Raw genomic sequence first — 6,090 nt, 5'->3', positions numbered from 1 at the left:
CCAAACCACACACTTCGCGTGCCACCACAGCAGAACTTCAGAGACTGAATTTCTCGACCGTACGGCATCCTCCATACAGTCCAGATTTAGCACCGTCTGACTTCCATCTGTTCCCGATATTGAAAGACGATCTGCGTGGACATCATTATGCCTCTGATGAAGACGTTCAGAGAACTGTGAAGACTGTGGTTGCTGAAACAGAGTGTCGACTTCTTCCGTGACGGCTTCAGAAAACTTGTTCATCGTTTGCAGAAATTTATACCATTGGCTGGTGGTTATGTGGTGAAGTGAATATTAGCAATTAAAGCTCACATTCTGAGAATTATTTCTGCGTTTGATTCATTAAAACATTCCCGTCCAAACTCAATTAATGAAGGTGGTGGCATTACTTTTCATTTAACCCTCGTAGATATTACGTGGGAAGCGTCCAAAGTTGGGGCTGGTAGCCCCGAAATCTATTATGACGGAATGAAAAGAAACTGAAGATAATTTTCGCAGCCAGAGACAATTTTATTCATAATCTCGAACTACGTTACCTTTGTAGTATTACTGGGCAACGGCCGTGCCGCAGTGGATACACCGGTTCTCGTGAGATCACCGAAGTTAAGCGCTGTCAGGCGTGGTAGGCACTTGGATGGGTGACCATCAAGGCCGCCATGCGCTGTTGCCATTTTTCGGGGTGCACTCAGCCTCTTGATTCCGATTGAGGATGTTCAAAAATATAGCAAAATATTTTTATTTTTACATGTGAAATTTCACTATTTTTTCACTTACTGTTGGCTGCATTTGCTGCTATAGGTCCATTTTTCTTCACAAGTAAGAGAGACTGTTCGATGAATTTCGCACAGCATACAAACCATACTTACAGGTGTGTGAAACTCTATAATTTATTTAATTTATGAAAAAATGAATGATCTGTTACGTTTTAAACTTTATGCTTAGAAAAAATCAAATTTTGTAGTTAATTATCTCAATTTTTACCACAGTTTTTAATAGATTTGGAAAATTCTAGAGTTTGATACACCTGTAAGTATGGTTTGTATGCTGTGCGAAATTCATCAAAGAGTCTCTCTTACTTGTGAAGAAAAATATACCTAGAGCAACAAACGCAGCCAACAGTAAGTGAAAAAATGATGAAATATCATATCTAAAAAAAAATTATTTTGTTATGTTTTTGCACCTCCACTATTATGAGTGTGAATTCTTAATCGTTTATGGTCATGCTGCCAAAATCTTATGAATTTACGTGTAAAAGTATAAATAGTGGATATTAAAATGTCCTGTGGTGCCTCTCCTGCTCCAAGTCCGTCCGTTTGACGTCCTACCCCCCTTAATATGTTTGTACAAGGATCTACATCATTGCTTTCGATAACGACAGTCAGGGCGTTTCTTTTTGCCTCAAGTTTCGAAACCTGTATCTTAAACGGACGACCTGAAGTACATACAGTAGGTGATATCAAGTCTACGATGTGATCATAATAACGTGACTCGCCGTTATTGTCGGTAGCATTATGCACTATCCAGAGGCGAAAAAAAGGGGAAAAAAGCTGTTATATACAAAATGCGCCAAACCGGAGAGCGTTGTGTGCCCACGCTCGATTTGATATTGCTGCCACCTGTCGTCGACGGCGGCAGATACGCGCCGTGAGAAACGATACGATCTGGTAATGGCTACCTGCCGGCTGGAACCGCTTAGCACGGAGCAGCCGCGTCAATAGCCACAGCTGACAGCCAAGACGAGCCTCCGGAACAGGCACCCACACGAACACACGTCTGCTGTATACGGGAGAGCCAGACAGACAGGGACAGTGAGCGAGGGAGAGGGGGGGGGGGGGACGGAGAAGTGAAGGGTGGGGGGGGGTAGTGGGAGAGGGGGAGGGGGGGAGTTTACTGCCGTTTGATGGCGCCGTAAACGCCAGCGGTGCGATCGGTCGGCGGCTTTGTGGGACCGGCGTTCCCACGCCGACACTTGCTGCCGAGACTTTAGCGGCCACTCTCGCGTCAGATTCCCTCGGCGCTGAGCGACGTTGAACGTCGCGGCTCGCGCGCGCTCAATGAAAACTGCCCGACCAGACCAGACCAGACCGCTGGCTGTAGCAATAAACGCCGGCTGGGCCTTTACGTCCTCGTAAAAGAGTCGCAGTCTTTCACTTTCCATAGCTACCAGTCCGTGTCTGTGTGTGTATGTCCGCGTGTGTGTGTCTTGTGTGCGTGCTGCGAGAGATGAACGAAACAGCTGTTACTGTCCGGCTTTCTCTACCTCTTTACCGCCCATCCTAATTACCATATAACGCGCCGCTCCTATTAGATGTACCAGAACGAGATCTGTGTTGCTACTCGTAAAGCAGGGGTTATAACACAGCGCTGTCCTCCTCACTTTACAGTCAGTGTAGAAACTGCCTCCCATCCGACCATATCTTTCGTCAATTTTCGCTTCTTTTTTTCCCCCCTCGTCGGAGTAGTAGTAGAGGAAGCTGAGCAAGTACGAAGGAAATATTTAGGGTTGTCTATGTTAGAAACCAAGGCGCCGCTGTTACGTCAGTGCCATACTGGCTTCGCCATGTTCGCCGGCCGGAGTGGCAGAGCGGTTCTAGGCGCTACAGTCTGGAATCGCGCGACCGCTACGGTCGAAGGTTCGAATCCTGCCTCGGGCGTGGATGTGTGTGATGTCCTTAGGTTAGTTAGGTTTAAGTAGTTCTAAGTTCTAGGGGACTGATGACTTCAGATATTAAGTCTCATAGTGCTCAGAGCCATATGAACCATATTTCCCCACGTCCCACTGTCTTTACGCGAGTATGACGACTCTTACAACGGTGGCAAGATGTCTCCTTCCTGCTCGTCCATTCATTTCCTCTTACTAAAAGCCTGCATGGCCGTAAAACCATGACGCAGCACAGACGTTGAGTGCACTGTCTCGCAGCTGTAGTGTTCTGCTGGCACGACTAGAAAGGCCTACTCTTGGGATCTAGTGGTCTCTACTGAAGCTGCGATAGGAGCAACTGTCGGCGATCTAGCGTGACATTTAAATTATGCAGAGTATACACCTTTAAATTTGCTTCATAAGAGGAAGAGTTCGAAGCTACAGGCCGCACTTCAGACGGAAAACATCGAAAACATCCAACGTTAGTCAACCGCGAAATAAACTGTTGTGTTCTTGCTTAATAAATATACAGCACTTTCCGATTTTCACACACACACACACACACACACACACACACACACACACACACACACATATATATATATATATATATATATATATATATATATATATATATATATATATTTCAGAGCAAAATTCAGTCCTAAGTTGGAGAGACATTTTATTGTGAAATATTTACTGCAGTTGCTGAAAAAATAACAGCTATGGCTATACTTACATATACATCTACACACAGCGAGATGTACATCTAAGTACCAAAATCTCTACATGTGTATACACACATTGCATATATATTGTGTTTCAGAAGTAGTGGTCAATGCTCAGGGATATGACATGAATGATAATCTTCGAAACAAAACAAATCAGGTAAACATGGGCTCTTACGAAAATATGGTGTGGTTTTTGTCAGAATGTGGCCCTTCTACAACACGATTTGCTTTTTAAATGCGTTCCTATCAAATCAGAAATATTTTATAACTCTCCTTGCAATATCTTACTGTGGGCAGTATGCAATGAAGTGCATTTAAAACGTAAGCTCCGCGATATAATACGCATGTCCTAATTTTTGTTCCCACATTTTCCTCAATTTCTTTGTTGTTCATAAATTCGACGACAGTGAAATATAAATCAGAAAATCGATCCAGACATATCCCTTGATTTAGCCAACGAACTTTGCAGTAATACATACACTGTAGAGATGGGTCGTTCGCGAACTAACGGGTGCAAAGGAACGCTTCACCAAGATGAACGGAACGAGCGAGGAACGAATTCTATGGAACGGTCTTTCATAGTTCACTTCGGTCGCGGCTTCCTACTTATAGTGCCCGGGAACGGGAAACGGTCGATCTCGTTCCCGCAACGGCACGTCGGCCGGTCTCGTTCCAGCCTCGGTCCAGTTCCCGTCTGTCTCGGTCTCGCTCGGCCGGACTCGTCCTTCTTCGCGTGGCCACTCGTCGCAGTTCCACTGCTGACTGCTCATAGTTAGTTTAAAAAAATGAGTCAAATGGCTCTGAGCACTATGGGACTTAACTTCTGAGGTCACCAGTCCCCTAGAACTTAGAACTACTTAAACATAACTAACCTACGGACATCACACACATCCATGCCCTAGTCAGGATTCGAACCTGCGACCGTAGTGGTGACGCGGTTCCAGATTGTAGCGCCTAGAACCGCTCGGCCACCCCGGCCGGCCATAGTTAGTTCAGTATCGAGTTGTTCTTGTTCGTTTCGTTCGCTTCGAACGTCCATTCTAGATCTGTTTCAAACCTTTTTTGAACTCTGAACTTCTGGTTCTTTTCGTATTCTATTCAGCGTCCACGACTGGTAATTAAATTGTATTTTATCATTACGTAAACTACATAAAAATTACGTGGTGTGTAATACATACATCTTTTCAGGTAACTAAACGGCGCATCAGCTTGCTTCACTATTTCGATAAACAGCACGTTCATTGTTATGGAAGGCAGACCGACTTACAACCGAATGAAGCCCGCACTTCGTAATCGAGTGTCTGATGCCACATTTTGTAGAGAGAATGTGATAACTCCTACAATATTATTTCAGTGGTACAGGGTGGCGCACGAAAAATCGGCCCCGAGTACTGGACTGCTCATTGTCGCTTACCTGTCGTCATCTATTATTTCGAAGTTGTTTGCATTAGCTTATTTGTTATTTCTTCACTACCTAATTATTACATGTTTATCTATTCTACTCGTAGCGGTTAACAAATCGTGCGTAATTGGCGAGGAGTGTGTACTCGGGGCCGGTTTTTCGTGCACCACCTTGTCTATTTCGCTGTGATCAGCCACATAACGCTACAGTTGGCTGAACGAGATGTTTTGCAGAATCACGGAAGTTGCAAGCGTGTGAGAATTCTGTTATGAATAAAAACTCTGTACTAGAGGAGGGGGGGGGAAGGCAAGTCGCCCTCTTGGCGCCTTTCATCTTCAGGCACCTATGCTACTAATTTTCAATTTTTCATGATAACCATGTACCAAGCACAATGATCGGTGAGCGAGTAAAAACGAACGATTCCCAAAAAAGAGCGATCACCAGTGAACTAGTTTCCAAGAGTGAACGACTTTGCCCATCTCTAATACACTGATGATCCAAAACATTACGGCAAACTGTCCGTCTTTGGTACGAAATACATCACTGATTCTGCCTATCACGGATCCGACAGTTCGTTGGTAGGTTTGATGAAGTATGTGGTATTATATTTGCACGCAATGGGTATGTAACTTGCGTAAATAACGGGCCGGTGATTTGCGTACGCGGTGATGGTGCCCGATAGCAACCGAGATTGATTCTACAGGATTTACATCCGGCGAATTTGGTCTCCGAGACATCAACGTGAGTTCACTATAATGCTCCTCAAACCACTGTAGCCAGGTTCTGGATACGAGACACGGAAAATTATACTGCTGAAAGATAACATCGCCGTCGGGAAAGACATTAAATTGAAATTTGTGGTAAGGTCTTAAGAGACCAAACTACTGACGTCATCGGTCCCTAAGCTTTGTTGTTGTTGTGGTCTTCAGTCCTGAAAATGGTTTGATAAAGCTCTCCATGCTACTCTATCCTGTGCAAGCTTCTTCATCTCCCAGTACCTACCGCAACCTACATCCTTCTGAACCTGCTTAGTGTATTCATCTCTTGGTCTCCCTCTACGATTTTTACCCTGCACGCTGCCCTCCAATACTAAATTGGTGATTCTTTGATGCCTCAGAACATGTCCTACCAACCGATCCCTTCTTCTAGTCAAGTTGTACCACAAACTTCTCTTCTCCCCAATCCTATTCAATACCTCCTCGTTATTTATGTGATCTACCCACCTAATCTTCAGCATTCTTCTGTAGCACCACATTTCTAAAGCTTCTATTCTCTTCTTGTCCAAACTATTTATCGTCCATGTTTCACTTCCATAC

At 44.5% G+C, this 6,090-nt stretch overlaps 1 pseudogene; it reads left to right on the top strand.

Annotated features, from left to right (window-relative positions):
• The first annotated feature begins 552 nt into the window (after window positions 1-552).
• On the top strand, window positions 553-670 carry LOC126110009 (5S ribosomal RNA; annotated as a pseudogene).
• Window positions 671-6,090: the final 5,420 nt, after the last annotated feature.

Source organism: Schistocerca cancellata, chromosome 12 (assembly GCF_023864275.1).
Source record: "Schistocerca cancellata isolate TAMUIC-IGC-003103 chromosome 12, iqSchCanc2.1, whole genome shotgun sequence".
NCBI classification, from domain to species: domain Eukaryota; kingdom Metazoa; phylum Arthropoda; class Insecta; order Orthoptera; family Acrididae; genus Schistocerca; species Schistocerca cancellata.
Note: the sequence above shows the minus strand (reverse complement) of the source record. Positions and strands in the feature narration are given on the sequence as shown.